This window comes from Achroia grisella, unplaced genomic scaffold, assembly GCF_030625045.1.
Source record: "Achroia grisella isolate CSIRO2021 unplaced genomic scaffold, CSIRO_AGI_Agris_v1 utg46369, whole genome shotgun sequence".
Taxonomy (NCBI): Eukaryota; Metazoa; Arthropoda; class Insecta; order Lepidoptera; family Pyralidae; genus Achroia; species Achroia grisella.
Genome location: NW_026712874.1, coordinates 4,645 through 21,568, shown reverse-complemented (window position 1 = coordinate 21,568; position 16,924 = coordinate 4,645). Strand labels below are relative to the sequence as shown.

Below are 16,924 nucleotides of genomic sequence, written 5' to 3'. Positions count from 1 at the left end.
GGGTATATGTATCTCAGATCTAGGCTTTAAATGTAGGGAATTTGGTACAGTTACGGATCCCTCAAAATCTGAACATGACAGTACAATTTTATTAATTCCGGGCTGCAACGAAATAACGTCACATGTACGTAACTTAATAATTTGTGTTTCATCACATAGGAGAGGTAATATTGTCAAATGATTAGCATTAAAAACCTGTAACGAGTTAGGAGTTTTTATCACGTATACGTTGTGATTGAGATATGTTAGGCACAATGTAAGCCTTTAAATCTTTACACATGGCTTCATCAGCTTTTATAGTAATCAAAACCTCGCCAAGAGGTGTAACAATTGATCCACCGAAACCTTTTATTACATTATTTTCTGCACACGGTTGAATGTCCAGCAATAGTTGATTAGCCACCGACTCCGTTATCGTAATGCATGTACTTCCAAAATCTATAAAAGCATTTACTTTTATGTCATTAATAATTATGGGCATAAAATACTTTGAACCTTCATCACGATCAGTAATCAATTGTACCTTTTGCGGAGGCATAGAGTTTTTTGTATTACGACTTTTAAGTTTGAAGCATTCCTCCTTAATGTGACCCATTTTATTACACTATGAACATTTACGTATTTTTAAAAAACAATTATTTTCATTATGTCCCTTTTTACTACAAAACGAACAATTACTTACTAATTTTTCACGCATTTTATAAGTACAACGATTGGCAGTATGACCGCGCCTTTTGCAAGTGTGACATTTAACATTATTAGAATACCTAACGTCCGTACTCTCATATTTGTGAGACACTGGAACGGCTAAAGCTGAGGTTCTCAATGATGACAAATAATTTAATAATGAATTTGGTTCACGACAACCCGCCGATATCGCTCCTATTTCTACCAACTCGTTACCTATCGTACCTATAATTGCCTCTGTTATTAACGATGGTTGTATGTTACATGCATTACCTAGCGCCAGTTTATCATAGTAAAATGGTAAATAATCCATATCGGGACGCCTAATGGTATTTACTAAATCACGTAACATACTTAATTTACTTTTATGGGACGGAAAAGCTGTTAACAATTTATTTTTAAATTCCGCCCAAGGGCGGTTTATATCTTGCAGTTGTAATTGATTATACCAACTACGAGCATAACCTTTTAATTTTGAAGCGCAATTAAATAGTAATGTTTTCTCATCCCAGCCATACATGTTGGAAATGCCCTCTACCTTACGGAGCCACAACTCCATGGTTATTAACGACGTTTGAGGGTCGTATTCAGGTACTGGGTCACTCCGACCTACATAACGAATATTAGTATTGAAAGAACTATTATTACAATGTTCATCATACGTAAATCCCTCTTGAGATGACAGCTGTGGTCTACCTGTGATAGTCGTTGAGTCCTGTGCGACTACAACAGGCAGCGAACCAATTGTGCACGAAGGAGTCTGCACTGTAGACTGTGAGTGCGCGGCCCGCTCACTAACAATCACAGACTGCATGGCCTGTAATGTTGCGCTCACGCCTGTGGGTGAAGGCCCGCTAATAGCGGTCACCGCCACAGGAGTAGGAAGAGGCGGTGTTCTGACGCCATCATCACGTTCCCCGGATTGAGAGGTCGACTGCAACCCTCCGTCAATTGGAACATGCCGAGCTTTGTAAATTTCATTTTCCAAATTATGTAACCGTTGTGCCAACCGACGGTTTTCTATTTCGGCAAGCAACCGACGACGTAAACGCTTTTCCCGTCTTGCACTTGATTTGTCTTTTTTTGACTTCGACCCCATAGTCACAATATTAGTACTATAAATATCACAGTTACGTCGTAAACAAACACAATAACAAGCGTTCTTCGGCTAACTACGCAGTTAAATTGTCTATCCCGGAAACACAAGAACAAGCGTTCATCGGTTAACTACGCAGTTAAATTGTCCATCGCACTTCTGAACTGTAAGAGTATATAATAAAATTAAACTATAGTTCATTCTATTAATTTATGAACACAGTTTATCACTCGTATATATATTAACAAAAAAACATAAAACATAATTGTGGACGAGTAGCAAGAACGCAAAAGTAGTAGATTTGGGGTGTCCTTCACACCGGGCGACGGATGTCGAACTAACTCGGCTCACCAAGGACGTGCGTAGCAAGCGCCGATTCGGATACGCGAGAACAATAGGTGTTAGGCTGGCATCCCCACTATGGTCGCGTCCTCGTTCACTATAAACTCGCATTAAATATGTCATCGTTTGCAAAGTTATTGCATATCATAGTTCATATATACCGCTTTTTAAATAAATTATCAAATAAGAAATGCATGTCATCTGGAGCAAGTTCAGAAATGTTACCTGAAGCTGCTAAATCAATCAATTTTAAGCCTTCGCCTAACTTTAAATACATAAGAAAGTAATTAAAATCTAAGTTTGAGGAAGCAGATAAGATAGCGTCAACGTCTAGTGTACCGTCAGGGTCTGCGCCTTCGTCTGTGTCAAATGAAATAACTGAAAACGACAGTAAGATAAAAATGACGGTACAACCACCTCTACCACCAAATTCTCCACCACCAATCCTTTGAATTTTGAAATTAAGACCGAAGTTGTGGATGATATGTATGAAGTTAACACAGAAGAAAGACCAAATAGGGGACAGACAGTAGAATATTCTATAGAGTTTGAGTCCTAAGCAGAAAACCTAAAAAAACAATGTGCAATGCAAGGATTTCATTCGTGGTACATGCAAGAGAGGAGAAACCTGCAATTATGTGCATGTGCTGGATTTGGACAACTACTTTTGAAAAGGAAAGCTTCTTTAGAACTGGTTATTTGCCACCACATACGTTACGCCATTTGAAATAATGCATCCAGTTTATCCTACCCTACCAACGGAAATGCAAGCTGGATCCTATTCGGGACCACCAGGATCAAGAAACGAAAGACGAGACAGTCCCGTTCAAAACGGGACTTGTGGTCATGTTGCATATACACCATTCCGTGCGGCTGTCTCTCCGCCTACTTATGCTTGGTGTTGAAAATACAGACCAACCGGTATACAAGAAATGTCTGAATTGTGAATTCCATAAGGTCAGATACCAATAAAATCAAGCAAAGATAGACATATCGATAAAATCCACTAAAACATTGGATGAAAATATTGCAAAATTGTTGAATAAGAAGAACTGGCTTACCACTGTGCTCAAAGTTATATTGTCCTGTCCAGACACTTATTACAATAGCGATGTAACTGCCTGAATTTATACTACTAATATACGGTATAATATTTTTTGTAAACATACCATTACGTACATGAAAATATACTGTACTTATTTTAATTTTATGCCTTGCTGTGCGATGGTTCTTTTACGATGATTATGATTTCAGTATTTTATAATTTTAAATATATTAACCCTACAAGAGAACCATAGAAGAACCATATGCGGAACACCGACTTTAATCGTTCCTGTAGCTATAAAAGTATTAGTAGCGACATCTTTTGACTTGACTTGATAGAAGCTACTGATTTTTAGCAATATAGTAATACGATCCATTACCGAAAGATGTTGTTCGTGTTTTTGTTATAGTGAACTCAGGGTGAAATTTGAATGAAAGTGTTGCGTTAGTAAGTTGTTTTTTATATTACAATAGTAAACGTATCAGTAAATCATATTTTTATATATGTTGTTGTTTTATATGTGTTGCTGTCCTTGTGAATACTTTGATTTTATTATAGATAATGTCGCGAAGAAGATTGTGTGATGCAGATATTGAGGGTTTCTTGAATATTCCTCCTGGAAGCGAAGATGAACAAGATTTCTATGACGCTGAAAGTGATGATGACATCGAAAAAGTTCAATCAATCCGAAACATTTTATCCGAGGCGCTTAGCGACGTGGAAACTTCCTCATCTCCGCAGAAACGTCAGTGTTCGTCTCCTGTTAACGAGGTTGTTACGAATATTGAAAATTATCAACCAGAAATATTAGAGCCTCAGTCTAGTACATCAGGAATGACTTCCGGGACAACTACAGGTACCATTACACAATGTCGGGCATCTAGACGATCATGGAGTATGAGTAACACAATCGGTCATAGATCTAGAATCCCTGGCTCTGTCACTCAAAGAAAAAAGAGGAGATTTATTTGGAAGAAAACTTCTTTCCAATCACTTCCTTTATCATGTACTGGAAACACAAATTTACAGTCACCGATTATAGACTTCGAAACTCCCCTGCAATATTTTTCATGGTTTTTTGATAATGAATTATTTCAACATATCGTAGAAGAAATGCACAAATTTAGTATACAAAAAATCCATCAAAGCCGTATATAATAACAACTAATGAATTGGAAAAGTTTACAGGTATCTGTGTGATTATGAGTCTGGCGCCACTGCCAAATATTCGAATGTATTGGGCATCTGAATTAGGTATTCCTTTGATTATAAAGACGATGTCGCTAAATCAATTCAAAAAAATCTGTCAATTCCTACATTTTAACGATAATTCTACGCAACCGCCATCAGATAGTCCAGGGTATGACCGTTTGCATAAAATTAGGCCCATATTGGAAACATTAAAAAAAATGTCAAAGCGTGCCGAAAAGAGAAGCACTATCAGTCGACGAGCAAATGTGCGCGACAAAAGCCTGTAATCTTCTTCGACAATACCTACCTAATAAGCCACACAAACGGGGCTATAAACTGCTTATTCTCTGCGACGATCGTGGCTTTGCTTACGATTTTGAAATTTATTCTGGAATGGAGAACGATCCCGAGCTAAGACATCCAAGTGAGCCAGACTTAGGAGCTAGTTCAAATATCGTAGTACGCTTAGTTAGGTCCATACCAAAGAATAAAAATTACAAATTATTCTTTGATAATTATTATACATCACCAGAATTGATTGCTCATTTGGCCAAACAGGGACCAACTATTACACCTATATCTTGAGATATGTTAGGCACAATGTAAGCCTTTAAATCTTTACACATGGCTTCATCAGCTTTTATAGTAATCAAAACCTCGCCAAGAGGTGTAACAATTGATCCACCGAAACCTTTTATTACATTATTTTATGCACACGGTTGAATGTCCAGCAATAGTTGATTAGCCACCGACTCCGTTATCGTAATGCATGTACTTCCAAAATCTATAAAAGCATTTACTTTTATGTCATTAATAATTATGGGCATAAAATACTTTGAACCTTCATCACGATCAGTAATCAATTGTACCTTTTGCGGAGGCATAGAGTTTTTTGTATTACGACTTTTAAGTTTGAAGCATTCCTCCTTAATGTGACCCATTTTATTACAATATGAACATTTACGTATTTTTAAAAAACAATTATTTTCATTATGTCCCTTTTTACTACAAAACGAACAATTACTTACTAATTTTTCACGCATTTTATAAGTACCACGATTGGCAGTATGACCGCGCCTTTTGCAAGTGTGACATTTAACATTATTAGAATACCTAACGTCCGTACTCTCATATTTGTGAGACACTGGAACGGCTAAAGCTGAGATTCTCAATGATGACAAATAATTTAATAATGAATTTGGTTCACGACAACCCGCCGATATCGCTCCTATTTCTACCAACTCGTTACCTATCGTACCTATAATTGCCTCTGTTATTAACGATGGTTGTATGTTACATGCATTACCTAGCGCCAGTTTATCATAGTAAAATGGTAAATAATCCATATCGGGACGCCTAATGGTATTTACTAAATCACGTAACATACTTAATTTACTTTTATGGGACGGAAAAGCTGTTAACAATTTATTTTTAAATTCCGCCCAAGGGCGGTTTATATCTTGCAGTTGTAATTGATTATACCAACTACGAGCATAACCTTTTAATTTTGAAGCGCAATTAAATAGTAATGTTTTCTCATCCCAGCCATACATGTTGGAAATGCCCTCTACCTTACGGAGCCACAACTCCATGGTTATTAACGACGTTTGAGGGTCGTATTCAGGTACTGGGTCACTCCGACCTACATAACGAATATTAGTATTGAAAGAACTATTATTACAATGTTCATCATACGTAAATCCCTCTTGAGATGACAGCTGTGGTCTGCCTGTGATAGTCGTTGAGTCCTGTGCGACTACAACAGGCAGCGAACCAATTGTGCACGAAGGAGTCTGCACTGTAGACTGTGAGTGCGCGGCCCGCTCACTAACAATCACAGACGGCATGGCCTGTAATGTAATGAGGTCGACTGCAACCCTCCGTCAATTGGAACATGCCGAGCTTTGTAAATTTCATTTTCCAAATTATGTAACCGTTGTGCCAACCGACGGTTTTCTATTTCGGCAAGCAACCGACGACGTAAACGCTTTTCCCGTCTTGCACTTGATTTGTCTTTTTTTGACTTCGACCCCATAGTCACAATATTAGTACTATAAATATCACAGTTACGTCGTAAACAAACACAATAACAAGCGTTCTTCGGCTAACTACGCAGTTAAATTGTCTATCCCGGAAACACAAGAACAAGCGTTCATCGGTTAACTACGCAGTTAAATTGTCCATCGCACTTCTGAACTGTAAGAGTATATAATAAAATTAAACTATAGTTCATTCTATTAATTTATGAACACAGTTTATCACTCGTATATATATTAACAAAAAAACAATAAAACATAATTGTGGACGAGTAGCAAGAACGCAAAAGTAGTAGATTTGGGGTGTCCTTCACACCGGGCGACGGATGTCGAACTTACTCGGCTCACCAAGGACGTGCGTAGCAAGCGCCGATTCGGATACGCGAGAACAATAGGTGTTAGGCTGGCATCCCCACTATGGTCGCGTCCTCGTTCACTATAAACTCGCATTAAATATGTCATCGTTTGCAAAGTTATTGCATATCATAGTTCATATATACCGCTTTTTAAATAAATTATCAAATAAGAAATGCATGTCATCTGGAGCAAGTTCAGAAATGTTACCTGAAGCTGCTAAATCAATCAATTTTAAGCCTTCGCCTAACTTTAAATACATAAGAAAGTAATTAAAATCTAAGTTTGAGGAAGCAGATAAGATAGCGTCAACGTCTAGTGTACCGTCAGGGTCTGCGCCTTCGTCTGTGTCAAATGAAATAACTGAAAACGACAGTAAGATAAAAATGACGGTACAACCACCTCTACCACCAAATTCTCCACCACCAATCCTTTGAATTTTGAAATTAAGACCGAAGTTGTGGATGATATGTATGAAGTTAACACAGAAGAAAGACCAAATAGGGGACAGACAGTAGAATATTCTATAGAGTTTGAGTCCTAAGCAGAAAACCTAAAAAAACAATGTGCAATGCAAGGATTTCATTCGTGGTACATGCAAGAGAGGAGAAACCTGCAATTATGTGCATGTGCTGGATTTGGACAACTACTTTTGAAAAGGAAAGCTTCTTTAGAACTGGTTATTTGCCACCACATACGTTACGCCATTTGAAATAATGCATCCAGTTTATCCTACCCTACCAACGGAAATGCAAGCTGGATCCTATTCGGGACCACCAGGATCAAGAAACGAAAGACGAGACAGTCCCGTTCAAAACGGGACTTGTGGTCATGTTGCATATACACCATTCCGTGCGGCTGTCTCTCCGCCTACTTATGCTTGGTGTTGAAAATACAGACCAACCGGTATACAAGAAATGTCTGAATTGTGAATTCCATAAGGTCAGATACCAATAAAATCAAGCAAAGATAGACATATCGATAAAATCCACTAAAACATTGGATGAAAATATTGCAAAATTGTTGAATAAGAAGAACTGGCTTACCACTGTGCTCAAAGTTATATTGTCCTGTCCAGACACTTATTACAATAGCGATGTAACTGCCTGAATTTATACTACTAATATACGGTATAATATTTTTTGTAAACATACCATTACGTACATGAAAATATACTGTACTTATTTTAATTTTATGCCTTGCTGTGCGATGGTTCTTTTACGATGATTATGATTTCAGTATTTTATAATTTTAAATATATTAACCCTACAAGAGAACCATAGAAGAACCATATGCGGAACACCGACTTTAATCGTTCCTGTAGCTATAAAAGTATTAGTAGCGACATCTTTTGACTTGACTTGATAGAAGCTACTGATTTTTAGCAATATAGTAATACGATCCATTACCGAAAGATGTTGTTCGTGTTTTTGTTATAGTGAACTCAGGGTGAAATTTGAATGAAAGTGTTGCGTTAGTAAGTTGTTTTTTATATTACAATAGTAAACGTATCAGTAAATCATATTTTTATATATGTTGTTGTTTTATATGTGTTGCTGTCCTTGTGAATACTTTGATTTTATTATAGATAATGTCGCGAAGAAGATTGTGTGATGCAGATATTGAGGGTTTCTTGAATATTCCTCCTGGAAGCGAAGATGAACAAGATTTCTATGACGCTGAAAGTGATGATGACATCGAAAAAGTTCAATCAATCCGAAACATTTTATCCGAGGCGCTTAGCGACGTGGAAACTTCCTCATCTCCGCAGAAACGTCAGTGTTCGTCTCCTGTTAACGAGGTTGTTACGAATATTGAAAATTATCAACCAGAAATATTAGAGCCTCAGTCTAGTACATCAGGAATGACTTCCGGGACAACTACAGGTACCATTACACAATGTCGGGCATCTAGACGATCATGGAGTATGAGTAACACAATCGGTCATAGATCTAGAATCCCTGGCTCTGTCACTCAAAGAAAAAAGAGGAGATTTATTTGGAAGAAAACTTTTCCAATCACTTCCTTTATCATGTACTGGAAACACAAATTTACAGTCACCGATTATAGACTTCGAAACTCCCCTGCAATATTTTTCATGGTTTTTTGATAATGAATTATTTCAACATATCGTAGAAGAAATGCACAAATTTAGTATACAAAAAATCCATCAAAGCCGTATATAATAACAACTAATGAATTGGAAAAGTTTACAGGTATCTGTGTGATTATGAGTCTGGCGCCACTGCCAAATATTCGAATGTATTGGGCATCTGAATTAGGTATTCCTTTGATTATAAAGACGATGTCGCTAAATCAATTCAAAAAAATCTGTCAATTCCTACATTTTAACGATAATTCTACGCAACCGCCATCAGATAGTCCAGGGTATGACCGTTTGCATAAAATTAGGCCCATATTGGAAACATTAAAAAAAATGTCAAAGCGTGCCGAAAAGAGAAGCACTATCAGTCGACGAGCAAATGTGCGCGACAAAAGCCTGTAATCTTCTTCGACAATACCTACCTAATAAGCCACACAAACGGGGCTATAAACTGCTTATTCTCTGCGACGATCGTGGCTTTGCTTACGATTTTGAAATTTATTCTGGAATGGAGAACGATCCCGAGCTAAGACATCCAAGTGAGCCAGACTTAGGAGCTAGTTCAAATATCGTAGTACGCTTAGTTAGGTCCATACCAAAGAATAAAAATTACAAATTATTCTTTGATAATTATTATACATCACCAGAATTGATTGCTCATTTGGCCAAACAGGGACCAACTATTACACCTATATCTTGAGATATGTTAGGCACAATGTAAGCCTTTAAATCTTTACACATGGCTTCATCAGCTTTTATAGTAATCAAAACCTCGCCAAGAGGTGTAACAATTGATCCACCGAAACCTTTTATTACATTATTTTCTGCACACGGTTGAATGTCCAGCAATAGTTGATTAGCCACCGACTCCGTTATCGTAATGCATGTACTTCCAAAATCTATAAAAGCATTTACTTTTATGTCATTAATAATTATGGGCATAAAATACTTTGAACCTTCATCACGATCAGTAATCAATTGTACCTTTTGCGGAGGCATAGAGTTTTTTGTATTACGACTTTTAAGTTTGAAGCATTCCTCCTTAATGTGACCCATTTTATTACAATATGAACATTTACGTATTTTTAAAAAACAATTATTTTCATTATGTCCCTTTTTACTACAAAACGAACAATTACTTACTAATTTTTCACGCATTTTATAAGTACAACGATTGGCAGTATGACCGCGCCTTTTGCAAGTGTGACATTTAACATTATTAGAATACCTAACGTCCGTACTCTCATATTTGTGAGACACTGGAACGGCTAAAGCTGAGATTCTCAATGATGACAAATAATTTAATAATGAATTTGGTTCACGACAACCCGCCGATATCGCTCCTATTTCTACCAACTCGTTACCTATCGTACCTATAATTGCCTCTGTTATTAACGATGGTTGTATGTTACATGCATTACCTAGCGCCAGTTTATCATAGTAAAATGGTAAATAATCCATATCGGGACGCCTAATGGTATTTACTAAATCACGTAACATACTTAATTTACTTTTATGGGACGGAAAAGCTGTTAACAATTTATTTTTAAATTCCGCCCAAGGGCGGTTTATATCTTGCAGTTGTAATTGATTATACCAACTACGAGCATAACCTTTTAATTTTGAAGCGCAATTAAATAGTAATGTTTTCTCATCCCAGCCATACATGTTGGAAATGCCCTCTACCTTACGGAGCCACAACTCCATGGTTATTAACGACGTTTGAGGGTCGTAGTCAGGTACTGGGTCACTCCGACCTACATAACGAATATAAGTCTTGAAAGAACTATTATTACAATGTTCATCATACGTAAATCCCTCTTGAGATGACAGCTGTGGTCTGCCTGTGATAGTCGTTGAGTCCTGTGCGACTACAACAGGCAGCGAACCAATTGTGCACGAAGGAGTCTGCACTGTAGACTGTGAGTGCGCGGCCCGCTCACTAACAATCACAGACGGCATGGCCTGTAATGTAATGAGGTCGACTGCAACCCTCCGTCAATTGGAACATGCCGAGCTTTGTAAATTTCATTTTCCAAATTATGTAACCGTTGTGCCAACCGACGGTTTTCTATTTCGGCAAGCAACCGACGACGTAAACGCTTTTCCCGTCTTGCACTTGATTTGTCTTTTTTTGACTTCGACCCCATAGTCACAATATTAGTACTATAAATATCACAGTTACGTCGTAAACAAACACAATAACAAGCGTTCTTCGGCTAACTACGCAGTTAAATTGTCTATCCCGGAAACACAAGAACAAGCGTTCATCGGTTAACTACGCAGTTAAATTGTCCATCGCACTTCTGAACTGTAAGAGTATATAATAAAATTAAACTATAGTTCATTCTATTAATTTATGAACACAGTTTATCACTCGTATATATATTAACAAAAAAACAATAAAACATAATTGTGGACGAGTAGCAAGAACGCAAAAGTAGTAGCCGTGAGGTGTCCTTCACACCGGGCGACGGATGTCGAACTAACTCGGCTCACCAAGGACGTGCGTAGCAAGCGCCGATTCGGATACTCGAGAACAATAGGTGTTAGGCTGGCATCCCCACTATGGTCGCGTCCTCGTTCACTATAAACTCGCATTAAATATGTCATCGTTTGCAAAGTTATTGCATATCATAGTTCATATATACCGCTTTTTAAATAAATTATCAAATAAGAAATGCATGTCATCTGGAGCAAGTTCAGAAATGTTACCTGAAGCTGCTAAATCAATCAATTTTAAGCCTTCGCCTAACTTTAAATACATAAGAAAGTAATTAAAATCTAAGTTTGAGGAAGCAGATAAGATAGCGTCAACGTCTAGTGTACCGTCAGGGTCTGCGCCTTCGTCTGTGTCAAATGAAATAACTGAAAACGACAGTAAGATAAAAATGACGGTACAACCACCTCTACCACCAAATTCTCCACCACCAATCCTTTGAATTTTGAAATTAAGACCGAAGTTGTGGATGATATGTATGAAGTTAACACAGAAGAAAGACCAAATAGGGGACAGACAGTAGAATATTCTATAGAGTTTGAGTCCTAAGCAGAAAACCTAAAAAAACAATGTGCAATGCAAGGATTTCATTCGTGGTACATGCAAGAGAGGAGAAACCTGCAATTATGTGCATGTGCTGGATTTGGACAACTACTTTTGAAAAGGAAAGCTTCTTTAGAACTGGTTATTTGCCACCACATACGTTACGCCATTTGAAATAATGCATCCAGTTTATCCTACCCTACCAACGGAAATGCAAGCTGGATCCTATTCGGGACCACCAGGATCAAGAAACGAAAGACGAGACAGTCCCGTTCAAAACGGGACTTGTGGTCATGTTGCATATACACCATTCCGTGCGGCTGTCTCTCCGCCTACTTATGCTTGGTGTTGAAAATACAGACCAACCGGTATACAAGAAATGTCTGAATTGTGAATTCCATAAGGTCAGATACCAATAAAATCAAGCAAAGATAGACATATCGATAAAATCCACTAAAACATTGGATGAAAATATTGCAAAATTGTTGAATAAGAAGAACTGGCTTACCACTGTGCTCAAAGTTATATTGTCCTGTCCAGACACTTATTACAATAGCGATGTAACTGCCTGAATTTATACTACTAATATACGGTATAATATTTTTTGTAAACATACCATTACGTACATGAAAATATACTGTACTTATTTTAATTTTATGCCTTGCTGTGCGATGGTTCTTTTACGATGATTATGATTTCAGTATTTTATAATTTTAAATATATTAACCCTACAAGAGAACCATAGAAGAACCATATGCGGAACACCGACTTTAATCGTTCCTGTAGCTATAAAAGTATTAGTAGCGACATCTTTTGACTTGACTTGATAGAAGCTACTGATTTTTAGCAATATAGTAATACGATCCATTACCGAAAGATGTTGTTCGTGTTTTTGTTATAGTGAACTCAGGGTGAAATTTGAATGAAAGTGTTGCGTTAGTAAGTTGTTTTTTATATTACAATAGTAAACGTATCAGTAAATCATATTTTTATATATGTTGTTGTTTTATATGTGTTGCTGTCCTTGTGAATACTTTGATTTTATTATAGATAATGTCGCGAAGAAGATTGTGTGATGCAGATATTGAGGGTTTCTTGAATATTCCTCCTGGAAGCGAAGATGAACAAGATTTCTATGACGCTGAAAGTGATGATGACATCGAAAAAGTTCAATCAATCCGAAACATTTTATCCGAGGCGCTTAGCGACGTGGAAACTTCCTCATCTCCGCAGAAACGTCAGTGTTCGTCTCCTGTTAACGAGGTTGTTACGAATATTGAAAATTATCAACCAGAAATATTAGAGCCTCAGTCTAGTACATCAGGAATGACTTCCGGGACAACTACAGGTACCATTACACAATGTCGGGCATCTAGACGATCATGGAGTATGAGTAACACAATCGGTCATAGATCTAGAATCCCTGGCTCTGTCACTCAAAGAAAAAAGAGGAGATTTATTTGGAAGAAAACTTCTTTCCAATCACTTCCTTTATCATGTACTGGAAACACAAATTTACAGTCACCGATTATAGACTTCGAAACTCCCCTGCAATATTTTTCATGGTTTTTTGATAATGAATTATTTCAACATATCGTAGAAGAAATGCACAAATTTAGTATACAAAAAATCCATCAAAGCCGTATATAATAACAACTAATGAATTGGAAAAGTTTACAGGTATCTGTGTGATTATGAGTCTGGCGCCACTGCCAAATATTCGAATGTATTGGGCATCTGAATTAGGTATTCCTTTGATTATAAAGACGATGTCGCTAAATCAATTCAAAAAAATCTGTCAATTCCTACATTTTAACGATAATTCTACGCAACCGCCATCAGATAGTCCAGGGTATGACCGTTTGCATAAAATTAGGCCCATATTGGAAACATTAAAAAAAATGTCAAAGCGTGCCGAAAAGAGAAGCACTATCAGTCGACGAGCAAATGTGCGCGACAAAAGCCTGTAATCTTCTTCGACAATACCTACCTAATAAGCCACACAAACGGGGCTATAAACTGCTTATTCTCTGCGACGATCGTGGCTTTGCTTACGATTTTGAAATTTATTCTGGAATGGAGAACGATCCCGAGCTAAGACATCCAAGTGAGCCAGACTTAGGAGCTAGTTCAAATATCGTAGTACGCTTAGTTAGGTCCATACCAAAGAATAAAAATTACAAATTATTCTTTGATAATTATTATACATCACCAGAATTGATTGCTCATTTGGCCAAACAGGGACCAACTATTACACCTATATCTTGAGATATGTTAGGCACAATGTAAGCCTTTAAATCTTTACACATGGCTTCATCAGCTTTTATAGTAATCAAAACCTCGCCAAGAGGTGTAACAATTGATCCACCGAAACCTTTTATTACATTATTTTCTGCACACGGTTGAATGTCCAGCAATAGTTGATTAGCCACCGACTCCGTTATCGTAATGCATGTACTTCCAAAATCTATAAAAGCATTTACTTTTATGTCATTAATAATTATGGGCATAAAATACTTTGAACCTTCATCACGATCAGTAATCAATTGTACCTTTTGCGGAGGCATAGAGTTTTTTGTATTACGACTTTTAAGTTTGAAGCATTCCTCCTTAATGTGACCCATTTTATTACAATATGAACATTTACGTATTTTTAAAAACAATTATTTTCATTATGTCCCTTTTTACTACAAAACGAACAATTACTTACTAATTTTTCACGCATTTTATAAGTACAACGATTGGCAGTATGACCGCGCCTTTTGCAAGTGTGACATTTAACATTATTAGAATACCTAACGTCCGTACTCTCATATTTGTGAGACACTGGAACGGCTAAAGCTGAGATTCTCAATGATGACAAATAATTTAATAATGAATTTGGTTCACAACTCGCCGATATCGCTTCTATTTCTACCAACTCGTTACCTATCGTACCTATAATTGCCTCTGTTATTAACGATGGTTGTATGTTACATGCATTACCTAGCGCCAGTTTATCATAGTAAAATGGTAAATAATCCATATCGGGACGCCTAATGGTATTTACTAAATCACGTAACATACTTAATTTACTTTTATGGGACGGAAAAGCTGTTAACAATTTATTTTTAAATTCCGCCCAAGGGCGGTTTATATCTTGCAGTTGTAATTGATTATACCAACTACGAGCATAACCTTTTAATTTTGAAGCGCAATTAAATAGTAATGTTTTCTCATCCCAGCCATACATGTTGGAAATGCCCTCTACCTTACGGAGCCACAACTCCATGGTTATTAACGACGTTTGAGGGTCGTATTCAGGTACTGGGTCACTCCGACCTACATAACGAATATTAGTATTGAAAGAACTATTATTACAATGTTCATCATACGTAAATCCCTCTTGAGATGACAGCTGTGGTCTACCTGTGATAGTCGTTGAGTCCTGTGCGACTACAACAGGCAGCGAACCAATTGTGCACGAAGGAGTCTGCACTGTAGACTGTGAGTGCGCGGCCCGCTCACTAACAATCACAGACGGCATGGCCTGTAATGTAATGAGGTCGACTGCAACCCTCCGTCAATTGGAACATGCCGAGCTTTGTAAATTTCATTTTCCAAATTATGTAACCGTTGTGCCAACCGACGGTTTTCTATTTCGGCAAGCAACCGACGACGTAAACGCTTTTCCCGTCTTGCACTTGATTTGTCTTTTTTTGACTTCGACCCCATAGTCACAATATTAGTACTACAAATATCACAGTTACGTCGTAAACAAACACAATAACAAGCGTTCTTCGGCTAACTACGCAGTTAAATTGTCTATCCCGAAACACAAGAACAAGCGTTCATCGGTTAACTACGCAGTTAAATTGTCCATCGCACTTCTGAACTGTAAGAGTATATAATAAAATTAAACTATAGTTCATTCTATTAATGTATTTTATGAACACAGTTTATCACTCGTATATATATTAACAAAAAAACAATAAAACATAATTGTGGACGAGTAGCAAGAATGCAAAAGTAGTAGTGGTGAGGTGTCCTTCACACCGGGCGACGGATGTCGAACTTACTCGGCTCACCAAGGACGTGCGTAGCAAGCGCCGATTCGGATACTCGAGAACAATAGGTGTTAGGCTGCCATCCCCACTATGGTCGCGTCCTCGTTCACTATAAACTCGCATTAAATATGTCATCGTTTGCAAAGTTATTGCATATCATAGTTCATATATACCGCTTTTTAAATAAATTATCAAATAAGAAATGCATGTCATCTGGAGCAAGTTCAGAAATGTTACCTGAAGCTGCTAAATCAATCAATTTTAAGCCTTCGCCTAACTTTAAATACATAAGAAAGTAATTAAAATCTAAGTTTGAGGAAGCAGATAAGATAGCGTCAACGTCTAGTGTACCGTCAGGGTCTGCGCCTTCGTCTGTGTCAAATGAAATAACTGAAAACGACAGTAAGATAAAAATGACGGTACAACCACCTCTACCACCAAATTCTCCACCACCAATCCTTTGAATTTTGAAATTAAGACCGAAGTTGTGGATGATATGTATGAAGTTAACACAGAAGAAAGACCAAATAGGGGACAGACAGTAGAATATTCTATAGAGTTTGAGTCCTAAGCAGAAAACCTAAAAAACAATGTGCAATGCAAGGATTTCATTCGTGGTACATGCAAGAGAGGAGAAACCTGCAATTATGTGCATGTGCTGGATTTGGACAACTACTTTTGAAAAGGAAAGCTTCTTTAGAACTGGTTATTTGCCACCACATACGTTACGCCATTTGAAATAATGCATCCAGTTTATCCTACCCTACCAACGGAAATGCAAGCTGGATCCTATTCGGGACCACCAGGATCAAGAAACGAAAGACGAGACAGTCCCGTTCAAAACGGGACTTGTGGTCATGTTGCATATACACCATTCCGTGCGGCTGTCTCTCCGCCTACTTATGCTTGGTGTTGAAAATACAGACCAACCGGTATACAAGAAATGTCTGAATTGTGAATTCCATAAGGTCAGATACCAA

The 16,924-nt window shown here is 37.5% G+C and overlaps 3 pseudogenes; all 3 read left to right on the top strand.

Moving 5' to 3' along the window:
- Nucleotides 1-2,343: 2,343 nt before the first annotated feature.
- On the top strand, nucleotides 2,344-2,857 carry LOC131845375 (uncharacterized; annotated as a pseudogene).
- A 4,097-nt stretch (nucleotides 2,858-6,954) lies between these two features.
- Nucleotides 6,955-7,468, top strand: LOC131845374 (uncharacterized; annotated as a pseudogene).
- A 4,095-nt stretch (nucleotides 7,469-11,563) lies between these two features.
- On the top strand, nucleotides 11,564-12,077 carry LOC131845373 (uncharacterized; annotated as a pseudogene).
- Nucleotides 12,078-16,924: the final 4,847 nt, after the last annotated feature.